Source organism: Portunus trituberculatus, chromosome 38 (assembly GCF_017591435.1).
Source record: "Portunus trituberculatus isolate SZX2019 chromosome 38, ASM1759143v1, whole genome shotgun sequence".
In the NCBI taxonomy this organism is placed as follows: Eukaryota; Metazoa; Arthropoda; class Malacostraca; order Decapoda; family Portunidae; genus Portunus; species Portunus trituberculatus.
In genome coordinates this window covers 23,165,064-23,192,082 of record NC_059292.1, presented here as the reverse complement: position 1 = coordinate 23,192,082, position 27,019 = coordinate 23,165,064, and the positions used below count along the sequence as shown (strand labels likewise).

General features: G+C 41.7%; 1 long non-coding RNA gene across 1 annotated transcript; it reads left to right on the top strand.

Moving 5' to 3' along the window:
- Positions 1-20: 20 nt before the first annotated feature.
- On the top strand, positions 21-8,690 carry LOC123514859. Its single transcript, XR_006677714.1, has 3 exons — positions 21-175; positions 6,647-6,771; positions 8,408-8,690. It is a non-coding gene; the product is annotated as an uncharacterized LOC123514859 (long non-coding RNA).
- The last annotated feature ends 18,329 nt before the right edge of the window (positions 8,691-27,019 follow it).

The window sequence follows — 27,019 nt, the reverse complement described above, 5'->3', positions numbered from 1 at the left end:
GGATAGAGGAGAGAGGGTGGGGAGGGGAAGTAGGAGCCCCGATGTTCTCCCCCTCTATCTCCACCAATCAGCAGAAGAGGAAGGTGGAGACATGAGGTGAAGCTGTTGGATCCCTCATTTGCTCTACTGTGGTCACGAAGAGAGGACGTGGAGGAGAGACAGACTGGATCCTCGGGTATGTAGTCGTGGAAGCTATTGAAATTATAGTAATTCAGTTAAGGGTTTAAGAAAATAAGACTACAGGACAGTACATAGATCGCATTTTATTGTAGCTAATACTCGTAGGTGAAGAAAATCGATCTATTCCAAAACTGCATTGCGTCGGAACAAGCAATTACTGTTATTACAATTTAGTGGTGGTAGTTATTTCAAACGAGTGCTAGAAAGTGTGGTGGGATTATGAAGGAGTGTTGGATAAGGAAGTTTTGGTAGGGAAAGCTCTACGAAATGGCTTGACGGCAATTACAAAATAATTTAGCTATAATTTTTAGGTGTGTGTGTGAGTGTGTGTTGTGTTGTGTTGTGTTTATGTTGTTTGTGTTGTGTTTATGGTTGTGTTACTTGAGCCCAAAATAAATGAGAGACGTTTACTATAATGTCGCCCATCGTGTCAGCATGAGCCTATCCAGCGTAATATTGTTCCGTGTACCCCTGGCGGTGGAACCTTTTTCACGATCCTCTGGTGTGGTAGCTCATGAAACGCTTCAGTGAAATGTACGTATAGGATGTGATAACTATCAGTGAGATGTGTATAGCAGTGTGCGCCGGACCTCCAGTGCACTGACAAAGTTTAGTTGCGGTGAGAAGACCGGTGTTTTTGTTCTTGCAGTAGCATATGAAGAACATAAGTGGATCATTGTCATAAAAAAAAAAAACTCCGGAAACTTTTCAGAAAATCAGCGCCTCCAAGATTATTTTCAATAAGATGTGCTTTCAAGAAGTGTAAATAGTATAGCTACATGTCTGTAAAGGTTTTACTGATCGCTCGTTGATATTAAGGTTACAATACAGTGTTAAAAGTTTCTCCAGTATTCCCGAGATCCATCCTGCTTACCCTGCCCGTGGTGAAGTTACACTGCGTGCGTTCGTGCGTTGGTTTACACGCAGGGTGCTTTTGCGCATGCTCCAAAGTCTATGACGGTTAATGACGCTTTTGACGTCATAGTGTTTTCCGCCAGTAATTAATCACCTCTATATTTCCGGAAGCAGTAAAATACTCACATTTAGTGTTAAAGTACTTAATGCACAATACGTTTCTTGTGGGTTTACTTGGGGGACGGCCTTAGTGTGTAGTACACAAGACTTCAAATGTGCGGTGTTCGGCGAGGCGAGCCACGGAGCTCCATCACACTCGGAAATGAGCAGTGCACTGACTTGCATTTGTTTTTAGCTGGGATTTGTGGGTAACTGGTGAATAGGATTCTTATTGTGTCTATAGTTTTTTTGTCCAATGACGTGCCACCACCTCTTAACAGCACGAGCTGCGCCAATGGGAATTTGCTATATGTATTCGTAGGCGGGGCACAGCTGGGCAGACAGGTGCACAGAGACATCTGTGTGCGCAGTTGAGTCTTGGCCACCAGGGACATTAGTTGTAAAGGTCGCGAATTGGATTACTGGGAAATCATCGCTCCTGCGATGCAAGTCAGTGTATAATCGAGAAGAGGAACCAGGACCTTCATCCTTTCGTTAAGGTATTGTGAGGAGGGCATATTGTGTGAAGGTATAAGAGAACCGGTTAGTGTTGTAGGGGGGTTAGGTTAGGTTACGTTAGGTTGGGTTTATGTTAGGGTTAGGTTAGTGTTGTAGGGGGGGGAGTCCGGGGGGACGCAGCCCCCCCGGTTAGGTTAGGTTAGGTTTATGTTAGGGTTAGGTTAGTGTTGTGAGGGGAGTCCGCGGGGCGCAGTCCCCCGGTTAGGTTAGGTTACGTTAAGTTAGGTTTGTTAGGGTAAGGTTATTGTTCCAAGGGGAGGGTTATGTAAAACTTCCCTATATTTAGGGATATTTTCGAACATTTGGGAAAATTTCCCTAGATTTTTCAAAGTCCATATATGTCACAAATTGTTCGTTTAGTGCCAAAAGGGGGATCGAGGAAGGCGCAGCCCCAGCTATATTAGGTTGGGTTAGAAATTGTTCGTTCAGTGCCTAAAGGTGGGAGTCCAGTAGGGGACAGCCCCCCTATAGGTTAGGTTACCTATTGGCTTTATGAAGAAAATCGAAGTTTTTAATACATAGGGAATATTTTGGCATTTTTAGGAAAATTTCCCTAATATTTTCTATAGGAAAATTTCCCTAATATTTTCTATAGGAAAATTTCCTTCGATTTTGCTTCCCTCCTAAAACCCCCGATTCCCCACGTGCCCCAAGCTTGTTGGGGGAGAGGGGAAAAGATTAATAAGATATGTGTGGAGGTGTATTTCTTAAGAATTACCCTATGCTATCGCATCCTATCCTATCACAAGCTATCCAATCCTATCCCAAGCTATCCTGTTCTAACCTAACCTATCCTATCCTATCCTAGCTTAGCCTAATCTAACCTAACCTATCCTATCCTATCCTAGCTTAGCCTAGCCTAACCTATTTGTGTTGCTTGTTGTGTTGTGTGTTGGATTGTGTTGTGTTGTGGCTGTGTTGTGTGTGGTTGGAGCTCTTTCTCCCCAAAAAGGCCCCTTCCATGTATGTTGTGTTGTATGTTGTGTGTTGTGTTGTGTTTTGAGTTTTTGTTGTGTTGTTGCGTGTTGTGTTATGTTGTGTTGTGTTGTGTGTTGAGTTGCGTGTTGTGTTGTGTTGTGTTTTGTGTTGTATGTTGTGTTGTGTTTTGTGTTGTGTTGTGTGTGGTGGTTGGAGCTTTTAAAAAAAAGGCCCCTTCCATGTGTGTGTTGTGTTGTGTTGTGTTGTGTTGTGTATTGTGTTGTGTCTTGTGTTTGTTGCGTTTGTGATGTGTGTTGTGTTTGTATTGTGTTGTGTGTGTTGTGTGCTGTGGTTGAGGCTCTTTCTCCCCAAAAAGGCCCTTTCCGTGTGTGTTGTGTTGTGTTGTGTGTTGTGATGTTTCTGATGTGTGTTGTGTTGTGTGTTGTGTGCGGTGGTTGGAGCTTTCTCTCCCCAAAAAGGCCCCTTTCGTGTGTGTTGTGTTGTGTTTATGTTGTGTTGTGTTGTGTTGTGTTGTGTGTTCCTTAAATCTACAATCCTTAATCCTAGGGTCCTTAAAACTACGTTCCTTAACCCTAGAGTCCTTAATCCTAGAGTCCTTAAAACTACGTTCCCTAATCCTAGAGTCCTTAAATCTACGTTCCTAATCCTAGAGTCCATAATCCTAGAGTCCTTAAAACTACGGTACCTAATCCTAGAGTCCTTAAAACTACAGTACCTACAGATACAATCTTTTTTTTTAGTTACTGTCTAAATCCAATAGAAAATGGTGTGCATGCCTTTCCTTTGTTTTCCTTTGTATTCTATCTTCTGTCACTCATTGATCCAATTCACTTCAACTAAAGTCTGACCGGGCTTAATTTACGGTTGTGGTGGGGCGAGGGTAGCTCTACTGTATGCCACGTTTCCCAAAAATGCGATGTGAAATGGAAGTTATTGGTGTACAAGGCATCGCAAATACCATCAATTCAGATGTATAAAATTTCGACTTGTGTACAAACATGGCATACATATTCAACAGTGTTGCTGATATCAACTGTAGTAACTTATAATGGTGCTTAGCGTATGTTTAGGGTGTGTAATAATATCAGCGTTACAGTTATAAGATAATGAACATGGTAAAAAAGAAATAATCTATTATCCAAAGTAAAAAAGAAATAGTAGAAGTCTTGTGAGTGGCGGCAATACCGATGAACCCAGCCTGGCCAGGCCGAATAGCCCCACCTTGTAGTACCAGATGTTGCTATAATTATAAGATAAAATGCTCACATTTACTGGCTTTTACAGTAATTTCAAGGGTGAGGCATAATCGCATTCATAATTCGTACGCCAAGCTAATGTGTAGTTTCTATTTTTACAAAATAGTAGGTATATGCCAATACCTAAGTGAAAAAAAAACATTATTCACTTGCGAGCGGTAATTCTTCCGCACACAGCTGGTGGCCTTGACACATTGTGGTGCCGACGTGACTGACCTCGTGCCACTCACTTATATATATATATATATATATATATATATATATATATATATATATATATATATATATATATATATATATATATATAAATGACTTACTAAAGAATCAAAGGCAAGCAGAGAGAGAGAGAGAGAGAGAGAGAGAGAGAGAGAGAGAGAGAGAGAGAGAGAGAGAGAGAGAGAGAGAGATTAACAGAACAACAGTAGTGAAAACGTGGCAACACTACAGAGACGCTCGCTCCCCACGGCCGTAAACTAAGGCTGGTCAGACTATAGTGAGAGATTAAAGGCGCGTTTTTTATAGTCCACGCTTAAGGCAGCCTTAAGCCTGGCTTAAGGCTGACGTCATTTTGTGTTCTTTCATGTCCCCAAACTTGAGCCAGAGCGTAGCCCGCCTTAAGGCAGGGCCGGCCAAACTCAAGCCAGCTGCAGAGCAGGCTCGACTTTCCGCTAGCCAGTTGTGACGTCACATGTAAATAAACAAATAAGACATGACGAATGAATGTTCCATTAGCTGCTGTTGATAGTTCTGCACCAAACTGAATGCTGTTTCAGTATCTTCTGGTATCTCTGGCAAGTCTGGAAACATGATGGACTGGACTGTTGATGCAGGGAGGAAAGATAGCAACTAGGATGATACCAGCTTTGAAGCGCCTGGAGTATAGAGATAGATTAAAGGCATTAAACATGTTTTCATTTGAGAGGAGATGTATAAGAGGGGATATTTAAAATGTTCTCAGATACAAACTACATAGATGTGAGATCTTTCTTTACCTTAGAGGAGGAAGTAGGACTACAAATCATGGCAGGAAGATTAGAAAGCAAGGCTGCAGGTTAGATATAAGAAAATATTTCTTTAGTCATAGGGTGGTAGACTTCTGGAATGCATTGCCAGAGACGGTTGTAAATAGCACTAGTTTGACAATGTTTAAAAACAGATTAGATAAGCACTTAAATTTATTAGATTTATAATTATGTATAGCGCTGCATGATAGTTTTTATAAGAAATTTACTATAGTTAAACAAGACATGATCCCCATGTATGGGGACCACAAATTGTAGAGGATTTCGCTGCAGGACTTACCCTGTTAATGGGCCAAATATTTAGAATTAGTATATAATGTATTGTGTACTTGTAAGTGTAACTTTAAGTACTGATGACGAGGTCGCTGTGCGACTGATACAGGATAACCTAGATGGGCCCTGGTGGCCCTTTGCTATCCTATTATTTATGTTATGTTATGTTATGTTATGGAAAAGATAAGTTACAAAGCTGCAGCATATCTTGCACTTCCTGTTCGTCTGCCATCTTTATTGTTGTCATCTGTCAGCTGGTGACTGGTCACGTGATCGAAGGTCTAGCAGGCCCGTTTTCCATTGTCCCAGGTTTTGCTTAAGCCTGCCTTAAGGCGAGGTCTAGCCGTAGGGGCATTAAAAAACGCAGCTTAACAGAACAACAGTAGTGAAAACGTGGCAACACTACAGAGACGCTCGCTCCCCACGGCCGTAAACTAAGGCTGGTCAGACTATAGTCTCATTTTTACCAATTTTGCACCAAAACTTTTCTGTAATATATTTCACGATTCCGTCTGGTTCCTTTCTGTCTGTTTCCTTGTTGAGAACGGAGAATCCTTATCAGCATCCGAGAAAAAAAAAAAAAAAATCATTCAACGTTTTATTCTCTCAACACTCATATTTCCAAAGGCCGCGGGTTTCATGTTGAGGACGTTAGATTCTTGTTAATATGCAGTAGTTACGATAGAACGTCATTACATACCGATACTTAGGATAACAGTAAGTTAGATTATATCTATGGACATTGCGTAGTGTAGTGTTTAGCACGCTCGGCTCACAACCAAGAACGAGAAAAGATGAGGTTAAAAGTTAGAGAGAGAGAGAGAGAGAGAGAGAGAGAGAGATAGAGAGAGAGAGAGAATGTAGGAGTATCAAGTACACCAGTCTTCTTTCCCTCTCAACGGACATGACAAAACAAATAAACAGAAGAGCATTACGAATTTTTAGTTCTTTTTATTTTTTCATGCATCACTCAGAAATTTTCATCCACACCCTAACGTTTTTATGCTTAATGAATGACAAAATATTATCAATGCACAGTGCATTATTTTTAATCACTATTCTTTTATTCACTGTGATGATTTTTCTTCTCTTTTCAATACATCAACGATTAAAAAATTCTTATCTACATTACATTGTAAATTTCATCACTGTGATCTCCATATACCCTCCAGAGTACTTTCTTCTTTTATTGTTATTGTTGTTGTTATTATTATTATTATTATTATTATTATTATCATTATCATCATCATTATTTACGTACAACAGTGCATTCTTTTTAATGACTACTTTTATTCATTTAATGGTTTTTTTTTCATTACAGTAAAGATAAGCAAAAAAAAAAAAACTATCTTCTAAATCTAATCGCTTTGTAACCTCTGTAATTATTCCACAATGTGTTTTATTTGTCCATTTTATTTTTCCCCATGTCCTCGCATTGACAAGAACTGGTTTATCATTCGTGACGCCTCTATAACGACCGTGCGCCTGATGACACTGCTGCCGTACGACGAGCACTGCCCCGTCCCCGTGACCTGCAGCACAGCGAGGCACTCATCCAGCTCTTCCAGGTACGGAATTATCATAAATGCACACGGTCTCACCTAAACGCACTCGCATAGTTGTCTTATTTTTCTTTTTTATTTCATATGTGTGTTCTCTTATTTCGGTGTATATTCCTTTTTTTTTTTTTTTTTTTTTCTTAATTCCAGGATATCTGTGGCTTCATGGATAGTAGCGGTGTTTGTTTAACGTCATTCAAACATTTTTTTTTTGTCTTCTTTTAAGTGTGTGTGTGTGTGTGTGTGTGTGTGTAAAATTCACCTCGGTCGCTTGCTGGTCACCCAGCCAGTCTTCCCCATTACGGAGCGAGCTCAGAGCTCATAGACCGATCTTCGGGTAGGACTGAGACCACATCACTCACAACACACACCGGGAAAGCGAGGCCACAACCCCTCGAGTTACATCCTATTTACTGCTAGGTGAACAGGAACCACACATTGAGGCTTGCCCATTTGCCTCTCCATACAATACATTTGTCAAACAAACACTCGAATACTGATTTATAGTTTGGTACCCCTACACACACACACACGAACACTGATAGGTTAGAGCAAATTAACACCAAGGTGGGTAAGTTCATTACAACCAATTACACTTGAACACATAGCAATATACATTTAAAACAACAAATAAACATGGATCCTCTTCACACGTAAACACACAGACTTACACTTTAATACGAATCCACAAACACATCACAAACATTGATCCACATAACATGTGTAAGACACAAACAATGAACATACTTGTAACACATAATCAAGCATACCAAACATATGCTAACACAAATGCATACAAGCACTCATACTTTTCAAGCAACGTAAAGGACTGAAACAGGCTTCCTCAGTGTATTTTAAAACAACCGTACAATAGATACATTCTCTAAACAAATAGGTGCATTACAAATCAGTATCAGAGAGAGAGAGAGAGAGAGCACTCAAATATATGAGTACACACATTGGCTAGGTAAAAGTGATCAATAAATGTTTGTGTTGATCAAGAATTAGAGCCTGAATATCTTCTCCAGGATTTGACCACACACTTCAGTTGGAATTATTAACTCTATTGCATCAATGAGTTCCTGTTTGCTGAGAGGTTGGATAAGGTAATTTCTGATGACACTTGGTAAGATAGGTGATATTTCAGTTCAGGAATATTACATTTGCACTTGGTAAGATAGGTGATATTTCAGTTCAGGAATATTACATTTGCACTTGGTAAGATAGGTGATATTTCAGTTCAGGAATATTACATTTGCACTATCATTGATTCCCTTTCAGTGATGCAATAATTTATATATAATACTTTTAGACAGTGGGAAATTTAGATAGGAAACAGTACATAGATGTTCCGTATCTATTATATGGAGGTACATTGATAACAGACAGGATGGCTATTCAGGGAAATGATAGATGGGGTCTTGGAAAATTAAAATTAGTTAGATGTATATTGTTATAATAATTTTCCCATGAGTTAGCAAACAATGAGGAATATTAATCAGTCATACCAAATTAAAGGTATGGAGAAAAATATATATAATTGATTACATTTATTAGTATGGAGAAAAATATATATACAATTGATTACATTTATTAGTAAACTATAAACAAATAATTCATACATTTCACATTTTCAATTTTACAGGTTGAAAATGGTCAAGAAGTCTCTCTCCACACAATGCTTGATGGTGGTGCTGCAGGAAGCTGGAAGGAAGAGGAGAAAAATTAGGGGATGCAAGTCAAATCAAGATCAGGAGCAAATGAACACTAATTATTTTTTTTTTCATAGAAGTCTTGATCTGCTTCTGAAGCATCAATATACTAATTATTATAGACAATTATTACTGTGATATGCTAGGTACATCATTTCATAGTGCATGGTTATGCATGAGACTATGTATCTCTGAAAATTCTAACAATATCGCTTACCGGTTGATTATGTTCTTCCATCGTCACTCCCAAATCCTTTTCCTTTTTTACTTTCTCCAGTTCTACTCCATACTCACTCTCTCTCTCTCTTTCTCTCTGTACACAGGGACTCTGTCTCTGTCTGTCTGTCTCTCTCTCTCTCTCTTTTTTTTATTTAAACATAGTACATAATATATTTACATATTCGGCTTAAAATTCCACGTTGAGTATGGAATTATTTAAAAAGCCTAACAAAAGATACATTAAGAATATTAATAGTTTTTACATTAATAACTTTTTACGTTAGCACCAGAGGAGTGGCCTGCGTTCCACGCCACCTGTGTGCTGCCACCTTGACCTGCTGTCTCTCTATCTCTTTTTTTTTTTTTTTTTAAACAAAACTTGATACAAAGGAACATGTACCCAAAGGCGCACCTATTCTACCTATTCTAAGGGTACTACAATCTATTTCTTTACAATATTTACAAGACTTAAAAATAGATAATATACAACTAGATGGTCAGCATGTAAATGGAGCACTATTCACGCACTGCACTACACTGAGTGTCAGAGGAGTTGGCAGTGTCTGTCTCCACTTATGTGCCATCAGTTTGACACTGAGTGTTCATCTCCTGGACGTGAGGCACCGCGTCCTGGAGACGCGTCCTGCGAAGGTGCGTTGATGCTGACACCCGTGGGATCGCGGCACCTCTACGGCGTCACCACCATTGAGCACCGTTCTCGTGCTCCGTGTGGTGACTCTTAGAGGATGAGAGAGAGAGAGAGAGAAAGAAATAGAGAGAGTGAGAGAGAAAGAAATAGAGAGAGAGAGAGAGAGACTAATGTGAGGGGATTCAGGACAAACGTAGGAGAACTAACACACACATTCATCCTCAGACATCGGGTGGATGTAGTAGTGGCTGTAGAGACCTTCCTTGATGAAAGCTGCATCACAATATGCGACAAAATTCCCGGTTACTCGCCATGGGTGAGGCGAGACAGACAAGGAAGGCAGGGAGGTGGTATAGCTGTGTGTCACCGCGACGGGATGCAGGTTGATGTTTTGCCAGTTGACATCCCCACTGTTATGGAGATCGTCTTTCTCCGCGTCAACCTCGCAGATGAGAGCGGTCTGCTACTGTGTGCAGCATACAGACCACAGTGGCAAGGAAACGCTCCCCTAAACTACCTCTCTGAGCACCTCGATGACATCATGGCTGCCCATAACTGCCAACATGTAGTTATTGTAGGGGACCTCAACCAACACTTGGTGATGAGAGCCTTCACAGACCTCACTGTAGTGCATGGTCTCCACAACCATGTCAACTTCCCAACACACCAGCGTGGAGGCTCCCTGGATCCTGTGCTCTCTGATCTGCCAGAGGCTTGTGTGATGTGCCACCCACTGGACCGTGTGGGTAGCTCTGATCACTATGCAGTGTTGTCCTCCATCAATCTCTCCGCTGCTAGAGAGGAGGAACAACAGCGAGTCATCTGGTTATGGGAGCGTGCTGACTGGGAGGCTATGAAGCAGTCTCTGTCAGCGACTGATTGGCACACCGTACTGATTGGAGACCCACACCACGATACCATCGCCTTTCTCTCCCTACAACAACAATTTGTGCCACACAAGGTGTACACAACAAACCCTAAGGACCAACAATGGTTTGGCTACCAATGTAGAGTCGCTGCTGACAATAAATATAGAGCGTGTGGCAACACTACAAGCGACATCCCACGCAGGTCAATAAAGCCCGGCACAGAAGAGCGTGCAAGGTAATGGTAAAGACAGCAAAGTGGGCCAAGGCCAGATGGGAGACGGATATCAAGAAAAAACTCTCCTCTAACCAGGTTGATGCTAAGCAATGGTGGAACATGGTGAAGGAGAGACAAGGCATCTCCCATCAAGTGCGAATCCCAGCCCTTACCAAACCTAACGGAGACCTGGCTGTCACCAGTCGTGAAAAGGCTGATCTCCTTGCCGCAGAGTTCAGCCGGAAAATGACAACTGGTGACCCCAACAGGCAGCCACCTGCCCTCCCCCATCTTGGTACCTCATCCCTTCAGAATGTTGTCATTACTGAAGATGATGTAGGAAGACTCCTGAGAGGAGTGAACACCAGGAAGGCACCAGGCCCTGACGGATTAAGTCCACACACACTTAAAAACTGTGCGACTGAACTAACAACCCCCCTCGCACTCATCTTCCGGCAGTGCCTGCAGACCGGGGAGTGGCCGTCACTTTGGAAGGAGGCGAGAATTACACCAGTGCACAAGAAGAGGTCAAGAGCAGAGCCAGGAAATTACCGACCCATCTCCCTCCTCTCAGTGGTGAGCAAGATCTTTGAGAGGATAATTGGTGAGCAGATCAACAAATACCTTGAGGAGAACCACCTTCTATCTCCGAAGCAATTTGGATTTAGAAAAGGCCGTTCAACCTCTGATCTCCTCCTCTTGCTCTCCAAATCCTGGCATGATGCCCTTGATGCCGGACGCCCCTCCCTGGTGATCGCCTTAGACATTGCCGGTGCTTTTGACTCTGTGTGGCATCATGTGCTGACTATTAAACTCCAGCAGCTGGGCATCACCGGGGACCTGCTACAATTGTTCATCAGCTATCTCACGGGACGGAGCCTCCGCGTAGTGGTGAACGGCAGCACCTCGTCCTCCTTTCCAGTGGAGGCTTCTGTACCCCAAGGTTCAGTATTCGGCCCAATACTATGGAACATATATTTCAACGATCTACTGCAGAGTTCTCCCGAAGCGGCTGCTTATGCAGATGACTGCACCCTCTCCTGGGCTTACGAGAGGGGAGAAGCCCAGAATGTGGTGCAGGCAGTCAATAGGCAGCTACAGGACATCCTGGCTTGGGGAGAAAGGTGGCAAGTCAAGTTTGCCCCTGAGAAAACCCAGGCCATGGTGATCACCCGCTCACAGGGAGAAGCAGACCAACTGCGTGGAAAATTGCGTCTCGGGCCAGACACCATTGAAATCCTTGGGGTGGTGGAGGATTCCAGGCTGCAGTTTGACCGTCACCTGGAGAAAGTGGCGCGGAATGCCTCCTCTAAGGTGAACCTACTGCGCCGGATGAAACACCTCCTCCATGCTGAAGGCCTCCTCACACTCTACAAGGCCCAGGTAAGGCCTATAATGGAATACGCCCCTCTTACCTGGATGTCAAGTGCCCGCTGCCACCTCAGCCTACTAGATAAAGTACAGCACCGGGCAGAGCGCCTGATTAGCGGCGCTACACACCATCAACAACACCATCCACATTGGCGGAGGAGGCAGCAACACAGACAGCCTCAACAAGAGCAACAGCAACAGCAAGAGCAGCGGCAGCAGGAGGAACAGCAGCGGCACGACCTGAGGGACAGCCTCGAGCACCGCAGGAGAGTTGCCGCCTTGACAGTGCTCCACAAGGCACAAGTGCAGCGCGTACCCCACCTGACGGACTTAGAGGCAACCTGGAGGAGACACGAGGTTGGCACAAGGACGGTGTCGGCCAATGACCTCCTCCTGGAAGTCCCGAGGTCCTATACCTCTACTCACCAGCGTGCCTTTACATCAGCAGCGGTGGTGTGGTGGAACGAGCTCACTACAGATGTGGATGTGAGGGGCCTGTCCACACAGCAAATTAAGGTAGCAGCCCATACCATAGGTGGCTGCATCTACACCCTCCTTAATGTCAATTTTGTACATAATGCTTCGCCTAGGATGTACATAGTATTTTCAATTATTCATCTAATAATATCTGTTAAAATTAAGTTTAGTTATTACTACACCCTTGCTAATGTCATTAAAATGGTCTAATGGTACACAAATCTCAAGGTAAAAATGTGTCCCAGTACTGAATTGATTAAAATAGTGAAGGCTGTGGCCATTAATCCTTTGACCACCATAGACCCTTGCTAATATCAATAAAATGGAGAGGTGTATGGAGATCACAAGATTAATGGCCACAGTCTTCACTATTTCAACCCTTTCAGTATTGGGACACATTTTTACCCTGAGATCTGTGTACCATTAAACCATTTTATTGATATTAGGAAAAGTTTATAGACATCGGAAGATTAATGGTCACAGTCTTCACTATTTTAACCCCTTCAGTACTGGGACACATTTTTACCTTGACATTTCTATACCATTAGACCATTTTATTGACATTAGGAAAGGTCTACAGAGGTCAGAAAATTAACGGCCACATTCTTCATTATTTTAACCCCTTTAATACTAGGACATCTTGGGATTTTGTGTACCATAGACCATTTCATTGACAGTAGATAAGATCTATAGATGTCACAAGACTAATGGCCACATTCATCACTATTTTAACCCCCTTCAACATTGACACACATTTTTACCTTGAAATTTGTGTACAATTAGACATTTTATTGACATTAGGAAAGGTCTATAGAGGGCAGAAGAATAATGGCAACAGTCTTCACTATTTTAACCCCTTCAGTACTGGGACATATTTTTACCTTGAGATCTGCGTACCATTAGACCATTTTATTGACACTTGGAAAGATCTATTGAAGGCAGAAGATTAATGGCCATAATCTTCACTATTTTTACCCCTTCAGTACTGGGACACATTTTTTACCTTGAGATTTGTGTACCATTAGACCATTTTATTGACATTAGCAAGGGTCTATGGAGGTGACAAGATTAATGGCCACAGTCTTCACTATTTAACCCCTTCAGTACTGGGACACATTTTTACCTTGAGATTTGTGTACCATTAGATCTTTTCATTGCCATTAAGAGAGAGAGAGAGAGAGAGAGAGAGAGAGAGAGAGAGAGAGAGAGAGAGAGAGAGAGAGAGAGAGAGAGAGAGAGAGAGAGAGAGAGAGAGAGAGAGAGAGAGAGAGAGAGAGAGAGAGAGAGAGAGAGAGAGAGAGAGAGAGAGAGAGAGAGAGAGAGAGAGAGAGAGAGAGAGAGAGAGAGAGAGAGAGAGAGAGAGAGAGAGAGAGAGAGAGAGAGAGAGAGAGAGAGAGAGAGAGAGAGAGAGAGAGAGAGAGAGAGAGAGAGAGAGAGAGAGAGAGAGAGAGAGAGAGAGAGAGAGAGAGAGAGAGAGAGAGAGAGAGAGAGAGAGAGAGAGAGAGAGAGAGAGAGAGAGAGAGAGTTGTAAAGGCAGAATGACAAGATTTCTGTATTATTAACTGGAGAAACAGTCTTGAAAACCCTGCCAGTCATCTCTGTGGCCTTGGAAAATTGTTATAGAGAGAATAAAGAGTTTTGAAGAATGTTTATACAGTTCTAAAGGCAGAATGACAAGATTTCTGTATTATTAAGTGGAGAAACAGTCTTGAAAATGCTGCCAGTCATCTGTGTGGCCTTGGAAAACAGTGATGGTGAGAGAATAAGGGTATTTTTATGGTTCCTGAGGCAGAGTGACATTTCTACAATATTAAGTGGAGAAACACTCATGAAAACCCTGCCAGTGATCTCTGTGGCCTTGGAAGGCGTGTTGCTGAGACACGAAAGTGTTTGTGAATACAGGCCTTTGTCTGACACACAAGCAGCAACAATGCACATTCTTCATTCCCTCTGAGTTCAGTAAGTGAAGGAGTGAGTGAGTGCTGAGTCAATCTCTTAACAAGCACACTGCATCTTTGTCCAGAGAATCCAACACTTGCTTCACAAACTCATGTGGGGGATTGAAATAGTGAAGACTATGCCCATTAATCTTGTCACCTCCATACACCCTTCTTAACCCCTTCAGCACTGGGACACATTTTTACCTTGAGATTTGTGCACCATTAGACCATTTTATTGACATTATCGAAGGTCTATGAAGGTCACAAGATTAATGGCCAAAGTCTTCACAATTTTCACCCCCACATGACTTTGTGAAGCTGTACAAAATCACCAAATAGTCACCACAAGGAATATGGAAATGTGTCATGGTATTGAAGGGGTTAATGTCAATAAAAGGGTATTACCATAGCCAAACTTTCTTCAAATGCCCTCAAAAACATGCCAAATGATCTTAAAATACCATAAAAACATGCCAAATGGTCTTAAAATACCATAAAAATATGCCAAAGAGTCTTAAAATACCATAAAAACATGCCAAACTTGTCTTAAAATGTCCTTAAAATAAAAATGCCAAACTGCTAATCTATCCTAACTATTCTTCATGGCTCCAGGTGTTGTCTTGTACTCTGGGTGCTGCTGATGGCTGCAGGTGTTGTAGAAGGCTTGTGTTGTGTTGTGGCTTGGCTTGTTGGTGCAGTGTTCCAGCAGCAGTGTGTCTCCTTGGCAGCATTCAGGGACTTGACTTTCCTGTAATGAGGGGTGCACTGTTTACATTGAGTCACCTTCACTATTTTGTAAACTGAACTGAACGCAACTCAAATGCCGTTAAAACATGTCAAACTTTTTTAACTGACCTCAAAACATGCAAAACTGTCTTAAAATCCTATCAAAACATATCAAACTGTCTTATAATCTCCTCAAAACCTGGCAAACTATCTTAAAATGCCCTCAAAACATACCAAACCATCTTAAAATGTCCTCAAAACATGACAAACTGCCTTAAAATGCCTTCATAACATGCCAAATCTGTCTCAAATTAAAGATGTACTGATACCAAAATTTTGGCCAATTACGATAACGATACCAATACCACCTAATTGGGCCGATACCGATACTACTACTTATAGTGATTACTGCACTGGACACTAGGATGAGTTGGTGGATGGTGAGCGTTATCAGATGGGAGGCTTTGTTTTGGGGGATGCTGTGAGTCCTTCTGAGAACGTTTGTGAAATAGGAGCAATTCTAGAAGCTTTTTGAAGACATTTGCAAAGGTAAATTACTCAGTAATTAGAATGAATATCTTCTCAGTCTTCTGATTCTTGTCAGTTATTTTAAATTCTTACTTCTTACTCTTTTAGCGACCATTTGGTCTTGTGCATTTTCATTATTAATTTTATTGACATTTGAAGATTGGCACGAGGCTGTGTCATTATTTCTTGGCATTGCTCAATAATGAATTACTGGATCACATAGTGACTGAAACCAACGCATATCATTCCCGGTATGCTGAAACATCTGATGTAACCCCTCGCTCGCACGAGAAAGAATGGCTACATATCACGAGAGATGAACTTTTGACGTTCATAGCTGTGACTATGCTAATGCCTCATTCTAAAAAGGCTGATAGACATGATTACTGGAGCAAGGCTGAGATGTTATAAATGCCATTTTTTGCAAGACAAATCACAAGAGACAGTTACAGTAATATTCTAAGATTTCACTTTTCTAGTGAAGAAACTGCTGATCCACTTTGGAAAATAAGACCAGTGCTGCAAAGTCTTACAGATAAATTCAAGTCTTACTTCAACCCATTTCAGAATCTTGTTATAGATGAATCACTAATGCTATTCAAGGGAAGATTAGCTTTCAAACAATATATACCATCAAAGCAACATCGCTTTGGAATCAAATTGTATGTGCTATGTGATTGCGAAACCAGAATTGTGCTGGATTTTTGCATCCATTCTGGCAGTGACATTGATGATTGACTAAAAACAATCCTTGTGGATTCTCTGGCTCAGTAGTAGATGTACTCCTGAAAGATTACCTGGGAAAAGGCCATGTATTGTGTACTGATAATTGGTATACGAGTCCTCAGCTGGCAAGGTATTTACACGATAATAATACTGGTGCAGTGGGCACTGTCAGATCAAAGAGAAAATATATGCCAAACTTTGGAGTAACAAAAAAAGGTGATGTAATCAGATTCAAGACATGATATGATAGTAATGAAATGGCACCATAAAAGAGCAGTGCATCTTCTTTCTACTATCCACACTGGCCAGATGAAAGATACCCAGCAGGTTCACAGGAGAACAAATGAGCCTATCTTCAAACCTGATATTGTCGCCGATTATAACATCAACATGAGACTCGTTGATAAAGCTGATATGCAGCTAGGTACAGTGGACAGCCTAAGAATAAGTGTCAAGTGGTATAGGAAAGTATTTTTCCACATGATAGATATTTGGATGTTGAATGCATGCAACATTTACATGATCAAAACAGGCAACAAGTCATCTCTAAGAGTATTCAGTATGAAAGTCATAAAACAAATGCTGGAAAGATTTGCTACACAAGTGCCTACACATTCACGTCCAGGTAGACAGAGCCGTGCAGCTCAGGAAGGACTGGGGTGCCTGCAAGCTGTAGGACTGGAAACTCATTTCCCTGTACATGTTCCTCCAGCACCAGGAAGGCCACATAAGAAGGGACAGAGGGAATGTATAGTTTGCAAAACAACGCAGAGGAGAGAACAGAAACGCAAGAAATATCACACCCTCAAGACATACTAATAAGTGGGAAAGAGAACTGATTAAATCTAGTGATACATGTATAAGGAGCAACATATGGCAAGATGACCTAGTACGGAGCTCTACATTCTACCAATTGCAAGATAAATATAACTTTACGTTATACTAACAAAATAATTATTACTTGTAAGATTCACTGAATACTGATTTTACACAAAATATGACTGGGTAAATGTTTGGATGTGAGGCTGGGCAGCTGTGTGCCTACATTATCTTCTTTCCTTATCACAGGGGCAGCGAGGGAGAGGGAGGCCTGTCTCCTTCAAGCAAACAGTACGTGGTGTATAGGCAAGATGATCTAGTACAGAGTTCTACATAAGAATTCTACAGAGCTACCAGTTGCAAGGTAAATATAACTTTACATTATACTGACAAAAAGAGTATTACGTCTTGTAAGATTCACTGTATACTGATTTTACACGAAATATGAGTGTCGGGTGTGAGGGAGGGCAACTCTGTGCACCTAAAAATATCTTCCCTTCTCTCCTTATCGCAGGGAGCGGGGAGAGAGGACTCTATCCTTCAGGCAGATATTGGTGTATCTTTTATTGCCATCAAACAGATCATCTTCCATTATTTCACAAGGTAAAGTGAATGAGTGTTTCTTGAATATACTATATATAACCACATGAATGTTTGTACAAAAGAACACACACACACACACACACACACACAGGAGTAGTGTGGACCCCTCAGAAAAAAAAGCACATAAGGAAATTGGAGAGGCTACAAAAAATAGCTACAAGAATGGTTCCAGAATTTGAAGGGATGACATATGAGGAGAGACTAAAGGCTATAGATCTACCAACCCTGGAACAAAGAAGGGAGAGAGGAGACCTGATACAAGTTTATAAATTGATCAACAGAATGGACCAAGTGGATAATGAGAAACTGATCCTGAGAGAAGAATATGACATCCGAAGCACAAGATCGCATAGTAAAAAGCTGAGAAAAGGAAGATGTCTGAGAGATATTAAAAAATATAGTTTCCCGCAGAGATGTATTGAGACGTGGAACAGCTTAGATGAAGAAGTAGTGTCTGCAACGAGTGTGCACACTTTTAATGTAAGATTTGATGAGTGTAGATATGGAGACGGGGCCACACGAGCATAAAGCCCAGGCCCTGTAAAACTACAACTAGGTAAATACACACACACACACACTCCCCACACACAAACACACTCTCTCTCTCTCTCTCTTTCCACACACACACACACACACTTCATAAGATATGTTTACATGTGATCTCTTTTATTGCAGAGTTTGCAGATGCAGCTTTCTTGCACCCGTTTGATGACTCCTCCGATTCCTCCCTTCACTCCCCCCGACCTTTACTACCCTGTGGGCCAGCACGTGTCATCGCACTAGTGTTGCCAGAGTTTGTTTTGTTCTGCTCCAGTTCATTCCCGTATACAAGTTTTCATTCTCTCTTTTCAGTTGTAATAGAGCTTACTGTTAGACTAGGATTACGGAAATAAAATAATAATTTAGACAACACTTACCATTTACTCCTACGGGGTACCAGGGACCTGACAAATATATTCCTCCTCAGAGAATAATTCCTCCTCGGACTCCTCGAAAGAGGTTAGGAAGTGTTCCTCCATATAATTTACAAAGCTAGAAACAGAAGGAGAAGAAGAAATAACGGAAGGGGGAGATACTACAAGAGAAGAAGGTGGAGACAGATCGGCGAGGTGGGAATGCAGAAGTACAGCAGGTAAGGAGGGAGTGACACAAAGAGACAAAGGATCGACACCAAAACAAATTGAGGGTGAGGAGACGAGTAGTAAAGGTGAGGAGGCAGAAGAGGACTTAGGTGTAGGTCAAATTGTTGAAGGGTGTGGTGATGGAGGGTGAGAGGGTGCAGGAGGAGGCAATGATGGTGGTGAAGTAGATATAGGAGGAGGTGGAGGAGGTGACTGACTACCCTCCATCACTGATGCATTGATACTGAGAGTGACAAGCATGTGGTCACGTGTTGCAACATGGTGTTGATTCTTTACAGGATAAGGATTTCTGGCTTCCCATTATCCACATAGAAAATCTCTCTCTCTCTCTCTCATATCTGATATGATGAGAGAGAGAGGGGGAGGGGAGAAGGGACAGAATGCGTGAACAAACAAACCTTTCCTCTCTCTCTCTCTCTCTCTTTTATTATTATTTCATTACTCTTCACTCATTTATATCTGATCCGATGAGAGAGAGAGAGAGAGAGAGAGAGAGAGAGAGAGAGAGAGAGAGAGAGAGAGAGAGAGAGAGAGAGAGAGAGAGAGAGAGAGAGAGAGAGAGAGAGAGAGAGGCTTCCTCGCAGAACTCCGTCATTTCTACCCCGCGGGTCACACAACACGTTTTGACAGGAATCTTTGACCTGCAATAACTTTTCTCTCAGAGGTCACAGCGCTCTGGATAGTACATCATTATTTTTACAATTACAAACATAAAACGATTTTTATCAATAAAATCATCTTATATAATTTTCTGATATTTCAAAATTTACCCGTGAGTAGGGAACGGAAAATAAATTCGTCCACCGTAAGCCAAGGGTTAAAATGTCCTCAAAACATGATAAACTGTCTTAAAATGCCAAAATGCTGTCTTAAAATGCCATCAAAACCTGCCAAACTGTCTTAAAATGCCATCAAAACCTGCCAAACTGTCTTAAAATGCCATCAAAACCTGCCAAACTGTCTTAGAATGCCATCAAAACCTGTCAAACTGTCTTAAAATGCCATCAAAACCTGCCAAACTGTCTTAAAATGCCATCAAAACCTGCCAAACTGTCTTAAAATGCCATCAAAATGCCAAACTGTCTTAAATGCCATCAAAACCTGCCAAACTGTCTTAAATGCCATCAAAACCTGCCAAACTGTCTTAAAATGCCATCAAAACCTGCCAAACTGTCTTAAAATGCCATCAAAACCTGCCAAACTGTCTTAAAATGCCATCAAAACCTGCCAAACTGTCTTAAATGCCATCAAAACCTGCCAAACTGTCTTAAAATGCCATCAAAACCTGCCAAACTGTCTTAAAATGCCATCAAAACCTGCCAAACTGTCTTAAAATGCCATCAAAACCTGCCAAACTGTCTTAAATGCCATCAAAACCTGCCAAACTGTCTTAAATGCCATCAAAACCTGCCAAACTGTCTTAAAATGCCATCAAAACCTGCCAAACTGTCTTAAAATGCCATCAAAACCTGCCAAACTGTCTTAAAATGCCATCAAAACCTGCCAAACTGTCTTAAAATGCCATCAAAACCTGCCAAACTGTCTTAAAATGCCATCAAAACCTGCCAAACTGTCTTAAAATGCCATCAAAACCAAACTGTCTTAAAATGCCTGCCAAACTGTCTTAAAATGCCATCAAAACCTGCCAAACTGTCTTAAAATGCCATCAAAACCTGCCAAACTGTCTTAAAATGCCATCAAAACCTGCCAAACTTTCTTAAATTGCCCTCAAAATCTGCCAAACTCTCAATATGCCCTGAAAACATGTCAAACTATCTTAATATACCCTTAGAACATGCCAAACTGCCTTAAAATATTTTCAAAACATGCCAAACTATTTTAAAATGTCCTCAAAACCCTCAAAACATAACAAACTGCCTTAATATGCCCTCCAAACCTCCAAAATTGTCTTAATATACCCTCAAAACATACCAAACTGTCTCAATATGCCCTCCAAACTGTCTTAAAATGCCCTCAAAACATGTCAAACTGTCTCAATATGCTCTCAAAACATGCCAAACTGTCTCAATATGGCCATAAAATATGTCAAACTGTCTCAAAATACCCTCAAAATATGCCAAACTGTCTTAAATTGCCCTCAAACATGTCAAACTGCCTCAAATAGATCTCAAACTCAAAACATGTCTTCTTAAAATACCCTTAAAACATGCCAAACTGTCTTAAAATGCCATCAAAACATGCCAAACTGTCTTACAGTGTCCTCAAACCCTGCCAAACTGTCTTAAATTGCCCTCAAAGCATAACAAACTGTCTTAATCTGCCCTCAAAACCTGCCAAGCAGTCTTCAAATGGCCTCAAAACCTGGCAAACTGTCTTAAATTGCCGTCAAACCATACCAAGGTGTCTTAATATGCCCTCCAAACTGTATCTGTATTAAAATGCCCTCACAACATGTCAGTCTCAAGATGCTCTCAGCACATGCCAATATGGCCATAAAACATGTCAAACTGTTTTAAAATATACTCAAAACATCCCAAACTGTCTCAAAATACCCTCAAACATGCCAAACTGTCTAAAATGTTCTTAAAACATGCCAAACTGTTTAAAAATACCCTCCAAACATGCCAAACTGCCTAAAAATGGCTTCAAAATCTTACCCAGCCCAACCCAACCACACACCACACCACTGACCTGCATAAGGAAGGGAGCCGTGTGACCTCAGCGTTGAGTGGCCACCTCCTCTCGGGTCACAGTGAAGTCGCAGTCCAAGGAGTCCTGCGGCAAAGGTCAGAGGTCACACAGGTCACACTGGGATAGTAATAATAGTAATAGTATTAGCACAGGAGGAGGAGGAGGAGGAGGAGGAGGAGGAGGAGGAGGAGGAGGAGGAGGAGGAGGAGGAAGAAGGAAAAGAGAGAGAGAGAGAGAGAGAGAGAGAGAGAGAGAGAGAGAGAGAGAGAGAGAGAGAGAGAGAGAGAGAGAGAGAGAGAGAGAGAGAGAGAGAGAGAGAGAGAGACCTTAGTGTTTCAGTGTGGAGGCCATAAATTCAGAGTGTTATTGAAGCAGTGGGTAAGTAAGTGAAGTGCTTGACAGTGAGACATAGAGAATAAGTGAATAAGTGAAGTGATAATACAAGATACATAGTGACACAAGTGATACACTGCAGGAGTAATTATCACTACATCAATAAGAACACTAGCAGTCAAATAGTTGGTGGGCTTTGAGATAGGAGAAACCCATAATGCCTTCTTTACTGTTAAAGATTATTCTACATGCTTCTATTAAAATGTCCTCACTCATGATCTCAAGATGCTCACATGCCAATATGGCCATAAAACATGTCAAACTGTTTTAAAATATACTCAAAACATCCCAAACTGTCTCAAAATACCCTCAAACATGCCAAACTGTCTAAAATGTTCTTAAAACATGCCAAACTGTTTAAAAATACCCTCCAAACATGCCAAACTGCCTAAAATCTTCAAAATCTTACCCAGGCTAACCCAACCACACACCACACCACTGATCTGCATAAGGGAGCCGTGTGACCTCAGCGTTGAGTGGCCACCTCCTCTTGGGTCACAGTGAAGTCGCAGTCCAAGGAGTCCTGCGGCAGAAGGTCAGAGGTCACACAGGTCACACTGGGATAGTAATAATAGTAATAGTATTAGCACAGGAGGAGGAGGAGAGGAGGAGGAGGAGGAGGAAGAGAAGAAGAGAGAGAGAGAGAGAGAGAGAGAGAGAGAGAGAGAGAGAGAGAGAGAGAGAGAGAGAGAGAGAGAGAGAGAGAGAGAGAGAGAGAGAGAGAGAGAGAGAGAGAGAGAGACCTTAGTAATTCAGTGTGCGGAGGCCATAAATTCAGTGTGTTATTGAAGCAGTGGGTAAGTAAGTGAAGTGCTTGACAGTGAGAATAAGTGAAGTGATAATACAAGATACATAGTGACACAAGTGATACACTGCAGGAGTAATTATCACTACATCAATAAGAACACTAGCAGTCAAATAGTTGGTGGGCTTTGAGATAGGAGAAATCCATAATGCCTTCTTTAGTCTGTTAAAACACAATGGAAATGCACGTATTAGCTACATGCTGGGTACTAATAAAAAATTAATAAATAAAAAAAGATATTTATGTGTGAAAACCTTACAAAATGGCACATCTATCATGAACCCTTTGTCAGCGACTCCGCCACCCCCACACTGCACAACCCCCACCCCCCGCACCGTGTTCTGTTGGGGGTGATGACGTAGGAAGACATTCATTTCATCCCTTGTGACATGAAGTCACTTTTTTGCCATAAACTTTTTCTAATTTATTTTTGGGTTGTCCACAAAACGCTTGGCTGCCGGGACACTGGTCCACGCACACAGCGACTGTACCACCTCATCTGACATGAAGAGCTAGAAGCAGTGCAAACCTCTCATGTCATTCCTTGGTACATCAGGATCAAAGCCACAAAAATCCTCAGTCAGGACCGGACCAGTACCGGGACGCTGGTCAGCAAAGGGATCAGATAAGACAGAGAAAGTATGGAGGGAAGCATGCAGTGCAGGACTGCCTGGCCGCTCCTCATCCTCCACACTTCCATGTCCACATTTAAAACCATACACTCTTCGGCACTGTCCCCGAGAAACCATCCCTTGCGCTCGCCTCGATTCCCGGCTCCCCTTTAGCAGTTCCTCCACCCAGCGGATTTGACATCACATTAAAAGAGAAATATATGGTATATAATTTTGTTTTTGTGTAGGGGTTCCTTGAGACATGTCATGTATTTGAAGGGTTACGCAAGGGTAAAAAGATTGAGAAACGCTGCCTTATTCGTTACCATATTCTCTCTTTCTCTCTCTCTCTATCTCCTTCCTTATTCGTTTTCATATTCTCTCTTTCCTTATTTGTTATCATATTCTCTCTCTCTCTCTCTCCTTATTCGTTTTCATATTCTCTCTCTCTCCCTCTCCTAATGCGTTTCCATATTCTCTCTCTCTCTCTCTCTCTCTCTCTCTCTCTCTCTCTCTGTGTCTCTCTCTCCTTATGCATTTTCATATTCTCTCTCTCTCTCTGACCAATAGCATGGTTTTATATATGTGACGTCAAATCAGCTGGGTGGAGGAGCTGTGAAGTGGGAGCCGGGAATCAAGGCGAGCACTCGGGATGGTCTCTTGGGGACAGTGCCCACTCTTCTAAATCAACATATATGCTTTCCATCTCCCTTAATTGTCATCCTCACCACTTCCATCACTTTCTTCCTGGGAGCTCCTGGCCTCACTGTCCTTTTCTGGCAAATATTCCTCATGTGAGTCACTAATGAGGCCTTCTGATTGACTCTCATTGTCCTCAGAATCCTGTAATTCATCTAACAGAGTCAGCTCACCCTTAGAATCCCTCAAGGGTGACAATGACAACACCATTACACCACACTGGTCAGTAACACACTGCCCACCGGCCACCACCCCTCCCCCGAAGCCACCATACCCAGTGTCCCTGAAAACAGTTAGTCAGTTTGTCACTGAATCACAAAAAACACACAAAGCGAGTAGATGAAGCACTGATGGAGCGATGGTGTGGGCATGTACTTCATCACTTCAGGAGCCAAAATTTTAAAACACCCTAAAATTGACTTAAAACAGCCAAAAACAGTCTTAAACACCCTAATCCACCCTCAAATAGCCTTTAACCCCTTCAATACGGTGACGCCTATGTAGGCGTCATGAAGCGCCAGTAGCAAATACAGTGATGCCTACGTAGGCGTCATATTTCTTTTCTGAGCTTTCTTCAGTTCAGTTGTCCCGTATAGTGTGTTGGATACCAACTACACATGCCGTATGCTGTCTTTGAAATCCTAGTGCTCCTCCCACCATCCTTGTCTCCACCAATCACTAAAGATAAGCTACATGCATCCCGCCTTGTGTCTAAAATTACCCAATGGCATAGACTGTTCCCATCTCTCTCTCTCTCTCTCTCTCTCTCTCTCTCTCTCTCTCTCTCTCTCTCTCTCCTCCCCATCTCCTTTCCTCCTCCCCATCTCCCTTTCCTCCCTCCCCATCTCCCTTCCCTCCATCCCCCTCTCCTCTCGAAAGATAAGTTACATGCGTCCCACCTTGTAACATTCGTGAAAACACACACACACACACACACACACACACACAAAACAAATTTTCTAATCTCTCTCTCTCTCTCTCTCTCCTCTCTCTCTCTAAGCTACTTGCGTCCCGCTTGTGTCTAAAATATTACCAAATGTCACTCTCTCTCTCTCTCTCTCTTGAAAGAGAAGCGTCCACTTTCCTCTTCGAAGGCGATATAGTGACTAAAAAATAGCAGCATAATACACAAAGACGACAAGTATGACAAGCTTACAAGAGTTTCCCCTCATATATCATACACAGGCTTTTTAACATCCGGCCAATTAAACAGCCCTAAAAAGCACTAAAACAGCCTTAACCGATTACCGCCCAGTGGATCATGTTTGGTGATCTGTCTTTGATGGCCTGTATCTTAAACATGCTGAGCAAATTGAGTTTAGAAGTGTTCTTACAGTAAGCAGAAGTGGGAGGACCTATTTATTTATAGCAACGACATTCAAATCTCCCCAGTGGTCACATCATTAGGAGGATTTAATTTTTGTGAAATTTTTGTTCATGTTCAGTAAAAAATGGTGATGAAGTGTGTCATATTTCTTGATCCTTTTCACTATACAAGCACAACACTTTCTACATGACATGTCAGTTGAATGATCTGCCCTATCACACCATCTACCGAATTGCAAGTTCACTACAATTAGAGGTGACAAATATGGTCCACTGGGCGGAACCGTTATCAGTCACCCAGTGTGAGATTCACAGCAGCACAGCAGCACAGTTGCCTGTAGACATACTGTATACATCCTCCTGATTCTCTGATATTGTGAATGAATACTTTACAGAGCATATACTTACTAGTTATTTTGCTCAACAGCCGCAAAATATGTCTAATGCTCCTGTGAAATGCCTCAGTGTGCAAGAAGCTACACACTTGTTATGTAGTGAGGAGTTCAACGTTGATCATGATGCAGAAGTAATAATAGACTTGGTGAACATTCCTCCTCATGATGATCTAAGTGATGAGGATGAAGTTGATGATGATAATACACTTATACCAATGGTAAAAGATGTCCCTGGTGCCATTGAAATTCATACCACACAAACCTGGCCAAGGAATGAAGAAAAAAACGACGTCTGGACTCTGTTGATACACCAGTGTGGAGTAAGAAGGTTAGCGTTAGTTATTTGTTTAGTATTATGTCATGTTTTGTGTTAATAAAGTAATATGATGATGATTAACGTGTATTCACCAGATTCTTTATGTCATGTTTACGTACGTACTCAGGTATTTGTCTGTGGCCAGAATTACTCAAACACTAATTCATTGATTTTTCATCATTACTGTTGGAGTTTTAACTTGGAAATGCATGTAATGCTAAATATTTAAAGTGCTGTTTCTACTTCCAGGCACATGATACCACGGTACTCCAAGTGGGGTGAGATGTCAAACCAAACCGAAAACTGCACCAACAACTTGACGGTCACACACCAGTTGGCATCTTTGAGGATATTTCACCGACGACATCTTTGCGCTCATAAAGCGAGAAACAATCCGTTATGCACACACAGTGAAAAATGATCCCCTGTTTAGCTTGGAAGACCATGAACCAAAAGCCTTCATTGGCTTCCTGATCTATTCTGGGTATGTCACTCTTCCTAGCGAACCACTTTACTGGTCTGATGCTGATGATGTGGCTCAAAATACTGTCAAACAATTAAGCTCTATCCAGGAACAAGTACTTGAAGATAAAAGCATACCTACATGTACAAGACAACAACAAGTCACCCACAAGATTACACAGACAAGGCTTTCAAAGTCCGGCCCCTGATTGATATGCTAAATTCTTCATTCCAGCAGTATGGTGTGTTCCATAAGACTTTATCTGTTGATGAAATGATGGTGAGATACTATGGTCATGATGGCCTCAAGCAATTTATCAGCGGGAAGCCCTGTACACACGTACATGAATATGAGGTCGAATGTTCATAGCAACAAATACAGTAATGTATATTTTGTGGATGAATAGCAGCAGTGCAGCAGAAAGTGATATAAAAGAGAAATATGTGTATGCCAAGTATTAGGACTCATTTTTGCTCATGTACAATTTATGAATAAAAAGGTACAAATTTGAAACATTACTATTAGCCCAATTTGTAACTAGAAAAATACGCAGATGCTAAGTATACTACGAAAAAAAGTGGAGAAACCTGGATTTTTTCCTT